The sequence below is a fragment of the Saccopteryx bilineata genome, chromosome 2, assembly GCF_036850765.1.
Source record: "Saccopteryx bilineata isolate mSacBil1 chromosome 2, mSacBil1_pri_phased_curated, whole genome shotgun sequence".
NCBI classification, from domain to species: domain Eukaryota; kingdom Metazoa; phylum Chordata; class Mammalia; order Chiroptera; family Emballonuridae; genus Saccopteryx; species Saccopteryx bilineata.
Genome location: NC_089491.1, coordinates 220,733,475 through 220,751,698, shown reverse-complemented (window position 1 = coordinate 220,751,698; position 18,224 = coordinate 220,733,475). Strand labels below are relative to the sequence as shown.

Below are 18,224 nucleotides of genomic sequence, written 5' to 3'. Positions count from 1 at the left end.
CCAGGGCTTTGAACCAGTGACCTCAGCTTTCCACATTGAAGCTTTTATCCACTGTGCCACCACAGGTCAGGCTGGACTCACTTCTTGCATCTTTCTTCATTTCATGTTGCATGGTTGACCTCTGCCCCTGTCCTTGTCCCCGGGTGAAGACCATGAGGGTTGCACTTGACTATGTGTGACGGTAGGTGTATGCAGCTAGCCCTGATGATGGATGCTGACGCTTTCTCTATCTCTGTTATCATATGATGGCCGTCCTTGTGTGCTGAAGCTCTGGTTAACCTCTTGAGGACAATTCTGTGGGTGGATTGCTGAGTGCATGGTCTGCATGTTTGGAAGACTAGAGCCACATTGCCAATTTACCTCTGAAAGGATTGGGCTGTTTCTGCTCACCCCAGTAACCTTGGAAAGAATGACACTCTTCTAGGTGCTTAATAGTGTTTCCATTTATTTTTACATTTTGAAATCCAATATGTCATGTTGCTATGTCTGTGAAATATGACAGTGGCATAATTAATTCTGTTAAGGTCAGCAGTGAAAATAGATGGCAGGTGACAGCCTCCATGCTTTGTTCCACTTTGACATGCAATAATGTCCAGCCCTACAGAGACTGAGCCACACGTCGAGTCTCTGATTGCTGTTCACCAGAGGCGTGCTGGGAAGGACAGGAACAATTATACACTTTCCCAGACTGAGTCCCTAATCCTCCTGAATACAGAACTGCCTGCCTTTACAAAGAACCAGAAAGACCCCAGTGTCCTTGACTGCATGATGAAAAACTTGTACCTCAACTGTGATGGGCAGCTAGATTTATAAGAATTTCCTTTTTCTTTTCTCTCTTTCTCTCTCTCTCTCTCTCTCTCTCTCTCTCTTTTTAGCAAGAGAGAGGCAGGAAGGGGGGGCGAGGAGAGGGAGTGAGAAGCATCCACTCATAGTTGCTTCACTTTAGTTGTTCACTGATTGCTTTTTGTATGAGCCCTGATGAGGATTGGGGGGATTCAAGTGAAGCCAATAACCCTTTGCTCAAGCCAGCTACCTTTGGGTTCAAGGCAGCAACCTTGAGATCATATCAGTGATCTAGTGCTCAAGCTGGCAATCCTGCTCTCAAGTTGGTGAGCCCGCATTCAAGTCAGCGATCTCGGGGTTTCAAACTGGAAACCTCAGAGTTCCAGGTCAATGCTGTATCCACTGTGCCACCACTGGTCAGGCAACAATTTCTTAATGTTATTGGTAGCATGGTGTTAGCTTGCCATGAGTCCTTTAGCCATTTTCAGAATTGTATCTAAGGAGCCCTGGGGATTGGCCTCTAGACCCACCCCCTTTCCTTCTAGCTTCCCAGTCATCATTATCTCCTCACCAACCACATATGCCCTGAGCCCAGAGTACCCATCTCTCCAAGCAGGCCCAACCTGCTGGTAGGAATAAAACATATTTTTAAAACACACACAGAAAAATAAAGAAAATAGATATCAGGTGACTGGTCTTTCCTATGCAGAGGTGTTGGGGTGTACCGTAGGCTCAAGACTGAGAGCTGGGTGACAGCAGCTCCGGTAGATAACTTCCCTTTGGTCATAGCCTGTGCCCCTCTTCTCAACTTCCCCCAGAGCCTGTGAGAACTGGAAAAGTCACATATGAAGGCACTTTGTAAAGAGGTATCCACACATGATGCACCTGATGAGTGCTGGAGAAGTGACTTCCTGTATGTATAGTGAGTCCTGGCTGGTCTGCCCTGGGGACAATAGCACTTAGAAAAAAGTGGCTCAGCTGACAAAGTGCCACAGTGAAAAGGGAGCAAGAACAGAAACAAGGGCGAGTTCTGCACAAGTTCCTCTTGAAACTGGCCACGAACCCTTGGATACCTGAGAAGGGTCCCACATGCCTCTCATGCTGGTGCTGGCTCTCCTGCCCTCCCCTTGGGTGCAGATGAAGAAGACTGTGGTTTCTGTCCATCTCTGTTACTATTTTTCCTGGAAGAAGCTTGGTAGCATTACAGTGAAGCATCTTGCTGTGTCCAGTGAGGTTCTGGAACACAGAAGAGGCTGGTGTATTGGCATTAGCTGTGCCACCTGCCCAAACCTGAGTGAATGTCTGCTTGTCATCACCATACAGCGCTGCGTTTCTGTGCCAACTTTGGATTTTCCTTGTTGCTGAATCATTTCATGGCTCAGCAAATCTGAGAGTAGCATCTCTTCCTTCCCTTAGAGCTGCCAGAGTAGTGGCAGCTACTGGCTGCTAACTTTACTTTGTGGTCCTTGGGTGGCTGATTGGAGGGAACAGGTATGGCTCCTTGTCCTTCTGGTCTCATGTCCTTGGGCTACTCTGGGTGTGAAGTCTGTGTCCGGGAATCCCTGAAAGAAAGCTAGCTACCTTAAGGACTGTAGGTGACTGCTGGTTCAGGCTTCTGATGAGGTGGGCCTGTCTTGCTTTATTGTCTGGGAGGCTAATGGGCTCAAGGGGATAATCTCCCTTCTCAGACATTTTGTTTATTGCCATCTGTGTCTTTGTGGGAGGGGGTCACATGTATGTCTGTGGCCTTTTAAAAATAAGTTTTAAAATTTGTCGATTATATTTTGGGCAGGACAATCTTATTTTATAACAATGATTTTGCCAATTACTCTTTTTATTCCCATTCACATACATCCAACAAATACTGATACAAACACACAGGGGGAGAGAGGCACTCAGTGCTCCCCCCCCAGCACAACATGAAGTCAGTGGCCACAGTCCTCTGAGCATTTCAGATGAACTTTGTTTAACATGGTGTTTAATTTACACACATGACAAGTAGTATATTAACTGTGTACAGCAAGAAAGATTTGTTACCAAGCCAGTGGTTTGATGACAGAGGTGATCCTTCCTAATATTGTTACTCTGTGGTGGGGGAGAAGTGCCTGGTGGTGGGAGGAAAGAGACAGGGAGAGAGAGAAACACACAGAGAGACAGAAAGCAGGACTGATAGACTATAAATAAGAGAGAGGCTTCTTATAAATAACTTTTTTTGGGAAAAAAATTGAAAAGGAAGTGATGGTAATTATTAATTGTTTATACTTGGTCACTTACAGGTTCATTTGTACTTATTTCCGGAAAGGGTTCAGTGTCTTCTTCTCCTTTCAAAGTTTACTGAAGAAATAGAAAATTGGAAGTATTTAAAGATTTTGTCACTTTATTGTTTTGTGATTATGTTTCCAGGAATGGGTTAGCTTCTTTTTTTTAAAATGAAGAAATCTGAAAACAGATTTCTTAAATTCTGAACCCCTGTACCTACCATCCAAAAGCAGAATTAATCTAAAGTTCTTATTCCAACTCAGATACATCTGACAAACACTGATACAAGCACATCGGTGGAGAGGCACCCAGCCCGCCCTCGAGCACAGGACGAAGGAGACAGGAGGAAAAGAACCCTCTGAAAGGCATGTTGTGTCTGAGCTTCACTGTCCCATCCACACCTATGAGCTGTGGCGGCTGCTTTGGGTTAAGAGCTGCTGTCATTGTGACATGCACACAATGCCAAAGAGTGTGAAGACGAGTGTGAGACATTTTTCTTAGCGTGCTTTTATACTAGTCACATGTTGACATGATAGTATTTTGGATATATTGGGTTAAATAAAATGTCCTACTAAATTATGTTTGCCTATTCCTTTTTCACGTGGCTGCCAGAAAATTTTTTTTTTTTTAAAGGTTTTTTTTTTTTTTTTTTTTTTTTACAGAGACAGAGAGTCAGAGAGAGGGATAGACAGGGACAGAGAGAGATAAGAAGCATCAATCATCAGTTTTTTGTTGTGCGTTGCGACACCTTAGTTGTTCATTGATTGCTTTCTCATATGTGCCTTGACCGTTGGCCTTCAGCAGACCAAGTAACCCCTTGCTGGAGCCAGCGAGCTTGGGTCCAAGCTGGTGAGCTTTTGCTCAAACCAGATGAGCCCGTGCTCAAGCTGGTGACCTTGGGGTCTCGAACCTGGGTCCTTCCACATCCCAGTCCGACACTCTATCCACTGTGCCACCGCCTGGTCAGGTGCTGCCAGAAAATTTAAAGTCACAGATATGCTTGCATTTGTAGCCCATGTCCTGCTCCCCGCCCCTAAGCAACCCTAAGCAGCCTCGTCAGGGAGGTGCTCTGTGACGTTGGGCATGTCCCCTCCTTCTTACCACTTTTATCCAACATTATACTAGAAAAGTAAGATGAGAAAAATAAAACATGCACAATGGAAGAGAAGTGAAATTGTCTTTATTCACAGATGTGAAAAATCCCAAGAAATCTACAATAAGCTGTTAGAACTAGTAGGTGAGTTTAGTGAGTTTACAGGATGCAGGTCAATATAACACAATCAATCTTATTTCTATATACTAGCACCAGACAATTAAAAGTTGTAATGAAACACCATTTACAGTAGCATAGAAAATATGAAATTCTGGCCCTAGCCAGTTGGTTCAGTGGTAGAGCATCAGCCCAGCTTGTGGATGTCCTGGGTTCGATTCCTGGTCAAGGTACACAGGAGAAGCGACCATCTCCTCCTTCCCCCTTCTCTTTCTCTCTCTTCCTCTCCCACAGCCATGGCTTGATTGGTTTGAGTGCATTGGCCTTGGGTGCTGACAATGGCTCTGTAGAGCCTCCACCTCAGGTACTAAAAATAGCTCAGTTGTCAGCATCAGCCCAAGATGGGCAGAGCATTGGCCCCAGATAGGGGTTACCAGGTGGATTCCAGTCAGGGTGCATGCGGGAGTCTGTTTATGTCCCCTCCTCTCACTTGGAAAAAGAAGAAAAATAAATAAATAAAAAGAAAATATAAAATTGTTAGGGAAAAATATAACAAAAAATGTGCCAAGAGAAATAAAAGAAGACCGATATAAATGGGGAGCTATGCTATCTATGTTAATGAACCATAAGACCCAATGTTACTAATGTATTGTAATATGCCAATTCTACCAAAACTGACATGTAGATTCAGTGCAATCACAATCATCATTCTGGCAAGGTTTTCGCTTTGTTTTTTAGAAATTTATAGGCTACTTCTTTTTTTTATTCAGTGAGAGGAGAGGAAGCAGAGACAGACCCCTGCATGTGCCCCTACTGATCTGGCAAGCCCACTATGGGGTGATACTTTGCCACTCTGGGGTGTTGCTCTGTTGCTAAGCAACCAAGCTCTTATTAGTGCCTGAGGCAGAGGCCATGGAGCCATCCACAGCACTGGGGTCAACTCACTCCAATTGAGCCATGGCTGTAGGAGGAGAAAAAAAGGAGAGAGAGAGAAAGAGGGAAAGAGAGAGAAATAGATAAGCAGGAGTGAAGTGGTAGGAGTGGAGAAGCAGATGGTTGCTTCTCCTGTGTGCTCTGACGGGGAATCGAATCTGGGATGTCCACATGCCGGCCAATGTTCTACCACTGAGCCAACCAGCCAGAGCCAACAGGCTTATTCTATAATTTATTTGGAAATCCAAAGACCTAGACTAGCCAAAATTATTTTGAAGACACAAAACCTGGGTTTAAAACTCTCTCTATTGCTTCAGTAATCTAGACATTGTGGAAAGGTATGCATGAAGATCAATGGGATGGAGTGATTCCAGAAACAAACTCACACACATTTATAGTCAGTTTCCAACAAAAGTGCCAACGTAATTCAATGAGGAAGTAATAGTGTTGTAAAGTACCGTACCCCAGATGCTGAAAAGTACCCATACCTCACTTCTGTGGGTTTACATAGAGACACCAAGTCCAGATGAATTTTGAAGGGTTTTATTAAAGGAGGAAATTTATTAAATATGCCGGCCACATATGGCTGACACGGGACGTTTGCAGACCCAAATCAAGTGTGCCAAATACATCTCGGGGGCTGGTTATATACCCTTGATCACACGTGGGCTGGAGAGAGCATGACATCATGGCACAAGCTTACAACATTTTTTTAGGGGATACACAAAAACATTAACACTTTCAAGGTAACACAATCAAAGATATTTACAATCTTTCAGGGTTCATCTTCTCTCCTTTCCCTAGAGCAGGGGTCCCCAAACTACGGCCCCGCGCGGGCCACATGCGGCCCCCTGAGGCCATTTATCCGGCCCCTGCCGCACTTCCGGAAGGGGCACCTCTTTCATTGGTGGTCAGTGAGAGGAGCACTTTGACCATCTCATTAGCCAAAAGCAGGCCCATAGTTCCCATTGAAATACTGGTCAGTTTATTGACTTAAATTTACTTGTTCTTTATTTTAAATATTGTATTTGTTCCCGTTTTGTTTTTTTACTTTAAAATAAGATATGTGCAGTGTGCATAGGGATTTGTTCATAGTTGTTGTTTTTTATAGTCCGGCCCTCCAACGATCTGAGGGACAGTGAACTGGCCCCCTGTGTAAAAAGTTTGGGGACCCCTGCCCTAGAGGTATGTAACTCTCAGGATTCCAGGAAGGGGGAGGAACCACAATCAATGTAGTGTGGTATGTAAATTCTGTCTCCCATTGAAAGAGAAAAAATTTCTCAGTTAACCTTTATTTTAGATTTAAAACTAAATGACCTATTGTCCTTGCAAGCCAGAAACTTCTTCATTCTTCCCCTCCCCTCCCCAAAGGAAGGGCGGAGCAGGAAAGCCTGATCTTTCCTCCTAGAATATCAATATTAATTTTGCAACTTTTTGGTACCTTACTACAAATAGCATTTTCAACAGGTGATGCCAGGATCGTTGGACACCCATATGCAAAAAAACAACAAACTTTTGTCCTACTTCTTCCCATTGTAAAAAAAAATTAACTCAGAATGGGTCAGAAACCTAAATTTGAAAGCTAAAACTATAAGACCTATAAAAGAAAAATGTGGCCTGTGCGTACAGTGGAATATTATCCAGCCTTAAAAACAAATATGCTCACAGCATGGATTGACTTGGAGGACATGAGCCAGTCACAAAAGGTCAGATACTGTGTGATTGCACTTATATGAGGTGCTCAGAGGAGTCACATTCAGAGACAGAAAGTAGATGGTGGTGCCAGGGAGGGGGAGGGGCAGGGGAAGGAGGAGTCTCTGTTTAATGGGGACAGGGTTTCAGTTGGGGAAGGTGAGAGGTTTTGAGATGAATAGTGGTGGTGGCTACACAACAATGTAAATGTTGATGCCACTGAGCTGTGCACTTGAAAATGGTTAAAATGGTGAATTTTATGTATATTTTACCATAATTTAAAACAAACAAAAACAAAGACTAAAATTGGCCAGTGGAGGGGGAGTGGTGGTTAGCTTTCTTGATCACAGCCTAAGGCTGTGTTGGAGGGAGGGCTGGCTTTCCTGGAGGGGAGCCCAGTGTGCAGCGTTTCCTGGGGTTTGGAAGGGAGCTGAGAGTGCAAATGAGGCCTGGCAGAGCTGCTGTGCTGGGAAGGGCAGAGCATCTCATCCAGAGGGCCAGAGGCCTGAGGGCTGTTTTTGCTCCACATGGTGCACCACAGGAAGAGTCTACCTTCTGCTGCTCCTTAGAGCCTGCAGGGAGGTTGAAGTTGCTTTGCGGTCCATCCTGGGGTGTGTTCATTTGTAAGCCATCTGTGGGGCCTCCTTATCAGGCAGTGGGAAGTAACAGCTCAGAAGGCCCCCACCCCAATAGGCCACGTCCCTGGCGTTTGCTGCAGGTAGTGGAATATTCAGTTCACGGGGAAAGAAAGTTCATTCATAATGGTCAGTTTCCTTGCTGTGCAGGAGTTTTCCTACACAAGTACATGTGTTTGTGCCTTTCACTTCCAGGCTTCCAAGGTGGAAACCTCTAAGGACAATTGCTTCCACTGGCTGTGCAGACCCTGAGCCTCGGTAAGTTAGGAGGAGGCCCCCTGAGCTTGAGCTCGCGGTGATCATTTGCATGTGAGCATGTGCGTGTGCATGTGTGTGTCTGTTTCTGTTCCTTGGAGCAGCCCTGGAATGGGTCCTGCTCTCATGATCTGGGCCCAGCTCTTGCTGGCAGACGCAGAAGTCCATCTGCCTTGAGATCCAGGCTTGCAGAGCCAACTTCAGTGACATTGAAGGGACCTTGTGGGGCACAGTTGTGCCTTAGTGCATGTTGATTCTCTTAAAGGGGTTTTTTTTGCAGCTAAAGAATATTTATTCATCACTTCCCATTTGTTCAATATTCAAATGAAAATGTTCTGTTCTTTCCTGGACAGATGAACTGAGGGGCCAGGATAAACCTGCTGCTGGTCTCAGGGTGTCCGTGGGGACGAGGCAGTGGGTGTCACCCTGCAGAGCTGGACCTGGCTTTTGTTAGCAGACCCCAAAGTCCAAGAGTTTCTTTTTTTTTCCCCAAGAGTTTCTTTAAGACAAACATAGCTGTCCAGTTTGGATGTCCAGGGGTGATGTGTGACCCTGATGTCTGTGAGTGTGTTTGCCAGGAAGAGGGCCCAGTTAGCCACAGGATGGTCAGCTCCTGTAAGGCACTGCCCTGGGAGCCCAGTGATACCCAGTAGCTCTGGTGGAGAGTGCTGAATTGGGGGTGGGGGAACCTAGTTCATTGGACCTGAGGGCTCTCTCCTCAGGCCCATCCCACAGAGTGGCCTCCAGTTAGTTACCCGGGGCCCCTCTTCTGTATTCTGTGTCCCAGCCCTGGCAGTTCAAGACCTTCCTTTTAGGCTCCATGCTGAGCACCTCCCTCCTGTGCCCACACTCATTCTCGGGGTCTACTACTATTAGATGAGTGAGCGACAGGTTCCTTTATATTAATCACACCTCAACCAGATGGCCTCTTGCCGTTTAGTCTTTGGACCTAGAGTCATCTGTCTTTTAAAGTGCTTTCAGTGAAGAGTGGGTCCCAGCCACCATGTCTGGAAGTTTGCTTGTTTTAACTCATAATTTACTATAAGTTAAAATTCCTGCTCAGGAAGGTGATTTAAACCCCTGTGTAATAATTAAAACAATTATTATTTTAATAGCTACTATTAAATATAACACGATAGCTACTATTTGGTAAAAACAAATAACTTTTGGGATATGAGTGGGATTGATGGAACCCAATGCCAATCTCACACTTTTTATATGGTATAGTCATGACTTGTTTAACATAATGTTGTTTAAATATATGAACTGAGTACTGCAGTACTGCCTTCATTTTCAGATTAAAATTACTTTGTTTAATGTTGCTTTAGAATTAAATATTTTCTCATGAGTGCCAATTTGATGATTCCTAACGTTAATGTGCTACAAACGGTAGCTTTCAGTAGTACCCTGAGGGTCTCATCTCCAACATCTTCAATCAAAAGGTTATTTGCTTCCTTTGCTCATTATTGATTTTTTCTTTTTTGTGACAGAGACAGAGAAGGACAGATAGGGACAAACAGACAGGAAGGGAGAGATGAGAAGCATCAATCATCAGTTTTTCGTTGCGGCACCTTAGTTGTTCATTGATTGCTTTCTCATATGTGCCTTGATGGGGGGGGGGGGGCTAGAGCAGAGTGAGTGAACCCTTGCTCAAGCCGGCGACCCCGCGCTCAAGCTGGTGAGCCCGTGCTCAAGCCAGATGAGCCCGCGCTTAAGCCGGTGACCTCGGGGTTTCAAACCGGAGTCCTCTGCATCCCAGTATGACACTCTTATCTGCTATGCCACCACCTGATCAGGCTGCTCATTATTGATTTAATACACAGCTTTTGGTTTCAGCTGTTAAATTGTTGCAAGCTGTATTTGCTGGCAAAAGCAAATCAGTTACATTGTATCCAGGGTTGAGCTCTCAATGCATTCTTTTCCTATTTATTATCATCTGGTAATAGCTGGAGGATGTTTGGGGCTCAGAGAATTCTCTGCCTCACAACTGCCAGGGGTGCTGGAGCCCAGGGCACCACGCGGTGCTGGAGGAGTTGTGGATGGCATCGAGAGCCTTGTGATCCATGACATTCATTGCATTCTGCACAGTAGGCATATATCCTCCTCCATGGCTTGTTTCTATGGGAGAGTGGCCCAAGGTCTCTAGTCATCAGCCAGACCTCTCCCAGAAAGATAGAATATTGGGAGATTGGAGATGGAACTCAGTCTGGTCTCCCTGGTTATTGGGGATGGGGCCCTCACTGTTCTATAACAGCTGAGGGCTGGGAAGAAGGAGGGGAAGAAGAGGAATAGTGAGTTGGAGACATCGATCCCCTGATCAGATTTATAATCAAGGAGCAGTGAGGTGAACTCTTATCCACACAATGCACCACCTTCAGTAATATATACATAACTTACTCCTTCCCAGAGGCAGGAAAGAGAGCACAGCCGACCAGCATCTTCTGCCCCCAAGCTAGTAGTCATCAATACTGAAATCAAGTAAAACACTCATTTATGACTTGAGTTGGTGCCTCTTGAAAGAAGATGTCCAAATGTCTAATGGACATCTGGAAAGGTATGCAACTTAATTATCAGAGAAATAAAAATTACAAAACCACAGATGTGATGTCTGTGCAGCACTAGAATGGCTGAAATGAAAAGGACTGTGGGGAGCTCATACACTGTGGTGGCTGTAACTCGGTCCAATCGCTTTGGAAAACCCTGATTATTATGATGATGATGATGCACGTGGGCTCTGGGCTGAGCCCTTTTCAGAATCCCTCATCATTTAGTTCTCTTCCTATCCTTATGAAGCAAATCTTATCATTTGTGTTTTTCAGATGAGGACACAGGATCAGGATAAGCATTTTGCCTGTGCTTACACCCCAGGGGCCATACTGGGCTTCAAAGCCCCTCCCTTATGTCCTGAGGGTGGGTGGGGCCATCCTGTTCTTGCTGGATCCTGGTACCATGGTAGACACTGTGTTAGCTGTCATATGCCAGCCAGCCCAGCAGCAGGGAGCTGCTGCTGCCCACAGGCAGGAGGACCTCAGCCGGACAGTTTGTTGACTCACAAAGGCTCTGGGACCTGCGTGCTCCTGGGAGTCTGCTCAGCGCGGCATCTCAGGTTGCCAGCATATGTGGTCCCCATGCTCATGGCCCCTTGACAAATGGTGAGATAGTCATTGCTCCTGTGTCACTGTTACTGCAATGTCAGCTTGTCCTTGTTTCCCACTGATTTTTCTTATAAGTTTTAAGATGATTGAAGGTTTTCCTTAGTCTTTCTTAGGTACCAGTATTGGAAGGGGGCCTTTTCTCTGTGTTTATTTTATGGGCTCCTCTCTCCTCCCTTTGCCCAGTGTTCCAGAGCCTGGCTCCCAACCTTCCAGGCTGGCTGTGGTCCTTGTTCTTTGTCACAGGAAGGCACAGGAGTGGCGGAGACCCCTCACTCTCTGAGAGGTTAGTCAGCTGTCTTGCAGAATCTACCTGATGATAACTCTGTGGAGGGGACTGTGAGGGTGGAGAGAGACTTCCAGGGAGAACAGGACTAGGGACCTGTGGGAGACCCAGAACACCCTCTGAGGAAGGTGATGCTAGTATGTGACATTTTGGTTTTTCATTGATTAAGATGGGCAGCACCCCCTATTGCTGGGATCCCATTCTTTTGTGAATTCTAGAGTGAGGGGAAGCCTAAGGACCTAACGTAGACAGGGTCTGTGCTCCCAGCCTCTTTCTGCAGAAGACTGGTTTGGTCCATGGCAGCAACAGGCATATATGCCAGACGGAGGCCAGGCTGGTTCTGCACCCCTGCCACAGTGTGTGCTGTGAGCCCCAGGAGAGCGTAAGCCACATGGACTGCTCAACCCAACATGGCCTCAGCCCAAGACCTGACCTCCGGGAGGCGTTCTCCCAGCCAGGGCGTGGGCAGGTGGGCGGGGAGGCCAGTGCTTGTGCCCCTCTGTGTACCCAGGTCACTCTACTTGGCTATGTTTGGGAATGTCTCTTTGCTTTCCAAACGTGGGACAAAGGGCTTGGACTTTGGCAGGCCAACTTGTGTCTAGATAGTGCATATTTTCTGCAATATAACCTTTTTTCCTTATATAAAAAAACACACATCTTAACAGTGTTAAGATAACTGTTCGATAGCAAGCATGATAATTTCTTTCTGAGTGTTTAAATTTTAATTATAAAAGTGGTTTGTGCTTGTTAAAATTAAGTTGAGAACCAAATCTAATGAATAACCAACATTTCATTTTCTATTACATCCTAGATTTCACTCTTTTTCCTAGAGGGAGCTCCTGTAAATGGTTTATCCTTCCAGAACCTGTAAAAATACACATAAGGACAGACAGACATACACAGAACTCCTAAAAATATATTTACATCTGGGCAACTTGACGTAAAGTTGCTAGTATGTGACATTTTGGTTTTTCATTGATTAAGATGAAACAGGCATATATGCCTGTTGCTGCCATGGACCAAACCAGTCTTCTGCAGAAAGAGGCTGGGAGCACAGACCTTGTCTACGTTAGGTCCTTAGGCTTCCCCTCACTCTAGAATTCACAAAAGAATGGGATCCCAGCAATAGGGGGTACTGCCCATCTTATGGGAATTTGCATTTTCCCAATATATACCTAGTTGGCATTTTCACCCTGCTGGCTGGCTTTGGTCAAATTATTTCTCTGATATCTAGCCAAGTGGGTCTTGTTTTGTAATGTGTCTCCCTTTTTCAGTACATGATCTCTGCCAGTTTGAATTGATCAATATGGTCCACGTATTTGATTAGTGCTGCTAGTACTTGTGTTTGGGGGTTACCAATAAAACCTGTGCCCATTCAAAAACACACTTGCAGCACAAGTGGCCTCTGTCCTTTGCCTTTCTGGTTGTTGGGTTTTGTGTTTTAGTGTGAAGGCCCCACATCTGGGCAACTTGACGTAACTTGTCTGGAAGTCTTTTTGTAATAGCTCTACCTCATTTAAAAAAGCTTACCTTCCCATTTTATGTGTGTCCTAAAAAGTATGAGGGAAAGGCCCTGGCTGGTTGGCTCAGTGGTAGAGCATCGGCCTGGCGTGCAGGAGTCCTGGGTTCGATTCCTGGTCAGGGCACACAGGAGAAGTGCCAATCTGCTTCTCCACCCCTCCCCCTCTCCTTCCTCTCTGTCTCTCTCTTCCCCTCCCGCAGCTGAGGCTCCATTGGAGCAAAGTTGGCCCAGGCGCTGGGAATGGCTCCATGGCCTCTGCCTCAGGCGCTAGAATGGCTCTGGTTGCAACAGAGCAACGCCCCAGATGGGCAGAGCATCACCCTCTGGTGGGCGTGCCAGGTGGATCCTGGTCAGGCGCATGCGGGAGTCTGTCTGACTGCCTTCCCATTTCCAACTTCAGAAAAATACAAAAAAAAAAAAGTATGAGGGGATATACATGAACGAGGGACCACTTATATTATATATGATATATACTTTTTTTTTCTTACATAGGGGCAGAGAGAGAGTCAGAGAGAGGGATAGATAGGGACAGACGACAGGAATGGAGAGAGATGAGAAGCATCAATTATCAGTTTTTTGTTGCGACACCTTAGTTGGTCATTGATTGCTTTCTCAGATGTGCCTTGACTGCGGGCCTTCAGTAGACTGAGTAACCCCTTGCTCGAGCTAGCGACCTTGGGTCCAAGCTGTTGAGCTCGCGCTCAAGCTGATGACCTCGGGGTCTCAAACCTGGGTCCTCAGCATCCCAGTCCGACGCTCTATCCACTGCGCCACTGCCTGGTCAGGCCTGTATTATATATTCTTAAGAACTTTAGTTCTATCATAAATATTCCTGCTTTGTCTCATTTAAGGTCACTTGGTTTGATATTTTATTCTCTGACATCAAGAATTTGCATTTTCCCAATATATACCTAGTTGGCATTTTCACCCTGCTGGCTGGCTTTGGTCAAATTATTTCTCTGATATCTAGCCAAGTGGGTCTTGTTTTGTAATGTGTCTCCCTTTTTCAGTACATGATCTCTGCCAGTTTGAATTGATCAATATGGTCCACGTATTTGATTAGTGCTGCTAGTACTTGTGTTTGGGGGTTACCAATAAAACCTGTGCCCATTCAAAAACACACTTGCAGCACAAGTGGCCTCTGTCCTTTGCCTTTCTGGTTGTTGGGTTTTGTGTTTTAGTGTGATTGACCTAATAGCTGGGGAAGTGTGTGTTTTGTCCTGGTGGTTATCTGATCCAAACTTGATGTGAACATTGTTCTATCGGATCCTTCGTTCCCTCCTTTTGGATAATGCCTATTGTTTCTGTACTGACAATGAAATACTTGGTACCTCCCCATCCCAATGCGTTGCCTTCCTGAGCACCTGCTCTTGCACTTACATCCACCTGAGCGTTTCTTGCCCACCTTATCAGCTGCTCTGCTGTTAGTTTCCCACTGCTGCCTGGGAAGTGACAGTGGCTCCTACTCTCCCACTTCCCTCCCCGTGTCCTGGTCGGCTGTCAGAGCATGGAGCACTCAGCCCTGTCTGCACCAGCTTGTTTCTCCAGGTCAGGGGTCCCCAAACTATGGCCCGTGGGCCACATGTGGCCCCCTGAGGCCATTTATCCGGCCCCGCCGCACTTCCGGAAGGGGCACCTCTTTCATTGGTGGTCAGTGAGAGGAGCATAGTTTCCATTGAAATACAGGTCAGTTTGTTGATTTAAATTTACTTGTTCTTTATTTTAAATATTATATTTGTTCCCGTTTTGTTTTTTTACCTTAAAATAAGGTATGTGCAGTGTGCATAGGGATTTGTTCATAGTTTTTTTATAGTCTGGCCCTCCAACGGTCTGAGGGACAGTGAACTGGCCTCCTGTGTAAAAAGTTTGGAGACCCTTGCTCCAGGTGATCACATCACAGCACAGCACATCCCTAAGTCTTCTTGGGGGCTCAGGTGTGCTCCTGAGCTCAGCTGTGGGCAGAGGTTTGGACTGTTAGCAAATATAGCCACTTGTCGCTTGTGTCTCAGCCCTGTTCAAGACCTCTTGCCTTCAAGTCAATTTCACACTTCTATTATTGTCCAGCATTTGTTTTGTGGGTGTTTGAATGTAGTTCCCTCCGATTTAGTTTCCATCTTTCTGTGACATACCATTTTAATTTTGTCTCTTGTAAATCTAGCAGATGGCTGGATTTTTAATTGCTGTTTATATATACTTACTGTGGTTACTAACACATTTGGACATTCTACTTGATCAACATCATCACTGTTTACCATCCTTTTCCATTGTGTTCCTGTCTTCTCTTGAATTTATCCTGTTAAGTCTGTTACTCTGTTTCCACCTTTGGAATGGTATCCTTACACCACTGGGATGCAAGTTGACCGGGCTACAGCTTGTTACTGTCTCCACTTTCCAAATAGTGTAAAGGCCTTAGAACCAGAACTTTAGGTCCATGGTGTTTTCACACCTGCATTTCGTGGGCACACGCAGAACCACATGGCCTTTGCACCTCTGTGCTCTCACAGAATCCCTGCCCTGGACCTTGAGAGGGCTCTGGTGCCTGAAAAAGTGAAAATGGAGCAGACCACAGGGCAGGTGGGAACCAGACTATTTTGCTCTGTGTGGCTGCTCATCACTTTCACAACTCTGTCCTCCCAGGGCACACGGCCATGCCTCCTTAACGTTATTGCTTCTTGATCCCAAATACCATGCAGCCCTGATGCAGCATGCTCAGCAGCCACTTGTCAGGTCCATGCTGAAACCATCGTCACCCCACCAACACCCCTGAGCATGGGGACCCTTCCTGAGGCAGCTTCCTGGACCAGCTGGCAGGCATTCTGTGGACGCCCTCATCGTGTGTGTGTGTGTGTGTGTGTGTGTGTGTGTGTGTGTGTGTGTAGATAGAGAGAGTATGTGTGAGTGTCTCCTTGGATGAGGGTTGGACTTGGGGTAAGAGGACAGTGAGTTGCAAGTCTTGTCCCAGCTTAGGTGATGCTAGTAACTTAATGAGACGTTGGGCTTCTTTATATGAGTTATGAACAGCTCTGGGACCATTCAGTTATTGGGTGCTGTCAACCAGTTTTCAGTGAATAATAAAACTAGGTGTTGATGGCATCCTTTGTTAATTAGTCATTAGTTCCATGCTGCTGGTTTTCTGAGCTGACTTGTCCAGGATGAGTGTTCATAATTTTCTTGGTTGGATTTTGACCTCTGGAGTCTGGGGACCAGGTCGGGGTCACACTACACACGCACACTCATATACATACCACACACTACCCACACAGGATTTTATTTCTTTAAAGACATAGATCTGAAGCAATATGGCAAATGTTTCATCTCAGTGAAGGGTACTAGGCATCTGAGACACTGTTTTATGTGTTTGACTTTTTAAAATTAAAAATGCATATATAAGTGCTATGGTAGGGACATTGGAAAGTGTCTCCTTCCCCCCCAGGACAGAGCTTTTCTGCAATGAAGCTTCCCTGAATCAGGTGAGAGGACAGGTGTCAGCCATGAATCAAGTGAGGACAGTTGCCAACTGAGCCCTGTTTTCGGCAAACCTTGGGTGAGGTGGGTTCTCATGTGGCCAGCAGGCAGGGCGCTTGAGGGCAGAGACTAGCCCTCAGGTCTGTGGGTGCAGGAGCCTGTCCCTTGTCAGTATGACTTGGGCCCTGGGGTGCTCTGCACATGACTGGGCCAGCCCCTGGTTGGTGAGTACATTTTTTCCCACTGGGGCCTCTGCTTTTCTCCCCAGTGCTTGTAGGAGAGTGTGCTTCCAAGAAAACCAGCTGTGCACTTCTGGTACCTGTGCTGGCTTGCGGAGAAGAGAGGCAAGGAGAGCAGGGATGCACTCCAGAAGGCAGACTGGGGACCACTGGGATTGGGGTCTTGCTGGGTGCAGCCTCCATGGCTCTCCGTGGATAGAATTTGGACACAAGACATGTTCTTGTGTAGACCTCGTCTTTGTGCCACAAGGACAAGACATTGAGATTGAAAGGGAAATGTGACGGAAGCCAGGAACAGGTCAGGGTAGATTTCATTGATTCTCTACCATTTAATACTCCTCTGCTGGAAGAGTTCTGCATCTGTTAGGAGCAGGTTCAGCCCACAAGCGGTAACAAATCAGTGCAGGTCAGTTTTTCATCCATTAACACTAAGACAGCCCAGGGCCAGGCAGCAGCTCCACACAGCCTCAGGGACCCAGATTCCCTCTGTTGTCCTCAGACTGTAGCTCTGTCCTCCTGCTTCTGACATGCTGGTTTCATGAAGGCTGCCCCCACTTTCCTGTTTCATCTGTATTCCAGGCAGGAAGGAAAAAGGCACCACCGGGCTCTTTTCCTTTTAAAGAGCTCCACCCAAGTGGCTTTTACCTCCATCTCCCTGGCTGACACAGCTGTCCTGATGCAGAGGGCCTGGGACTTTACCCTGTGGCTGAGCCTGCATCTGCCTGACAGAATGTTCCTCCTGTGGGTACAGAAACAAGGGACAGTGGATTTTGGACTGGCAGCGTCCGAGAGGAAGACACTTTCCTCTGCCTTCAAGGTTTTTCCAGCTGGTCTGATAATCAAATAGACGTGAGACAAATTAGCAATAGAAAAATGACCAAATTTAATACATATGTCCACATGGAACCCCACATTACATGAGAAGCTCAGAGACAGAAAGGGATAATGAGGAATATGAGATATTCTGAGCTAAGACTGAGGGATGGCTCCTGGAGCTTCAGCAGGTCACTGCAGGATCCTCAGAGCAAATGTTCAGTAATTAGTATCTTGCCCTGCTCTATAGAGAAGTGAAAAAAGGTTATCTCTGATAATCTCTTATTATAGGCAAAGCCCCTAATTTACTTCTTTTAAGTTGGTGGTGGGGGGGGCAGAAGTTTCTCTTGAGCCCACAGGGTCCCGGTTGCCTCTAGCTCAGAACAATCCACATGCCACAGAGCATATCTTGGGGTGCTCATTCCAAACCTCTATAGCAGCCAGCTCATTCCTACTGCTTTGCAGGGCAGTCAGTATTCCAGAAACGGAGTATATCTTTGACCTCTGACCTGAATATGATGGTAGGCATTTCCCCCCTTTCTTGGCGCTTCCCTCTTCACTGCACTTGGCACACATTGGTTGTTCTACAACTGTTGACTGCATTTCTGTTCTTCAATGTGGCAGCTGGTCAGGTCCTAGCTTTCAGTCTCTGTGAAAATAAGGAAAAGGAGACATAGACAACCACTGCCTCAAGCAGAACTCCTCCCTAATCGCTCCCCTACCTGGCAGCTGGGCACTCTCCCCTGGACCTCGCAGAGGTTGCCCTAGGCCACGCTGCTGGCTGCTTCCACCTTCCTGGCAAGCAGAGATTTTAGGTCAGGGGTGAAAAAGACAACTGGTGAGCTCCCCCGCCCCCAAACACATAGACAAGTCCTGCCTCCCTAACTGGGAGAAGCAGAGGGCAGGGTAAGAGCCAGGCCACCTCCAGTGAGGGAGCTGTTCTGCAGGTCTGGCCCAGGAAGCTCACAGGTAAGGGCAGG

General features: G+C 46.3%; 1 protein-coding gene across 4 annotated transcripts in view; it reads left to right on the top strand.

Annotated features, from left to right (window-relative positions):
• AGPAT3 (1-acylglycerol-3-phosphate O-acyltransferase 3) overlaps positions 1-18,224 on the top strand; it is an 88,161-nt gene that overhangs the window by 14,459 nt on the left and 55,478 nt on the right. For 2 of the 4 annotated variants that reach the window (XM_066259255.1, XM_066259254.1), the window contains exon 2: positions 7,708-7,770. The exons of 1 other annotated variant lie outside the window; for it this stretch is intronic. The gene's annotated coding sequence lies outside the window, so the exon portion shown is untranslated. Of the gene's footprint in view, positions 1-7,707; positions 7,771-18,169; positions 18,214-18,224 lie in introns of those variants that run through there. One more of the 4 variants, XM_066259259.1, reaches the window with a different exon arrangement.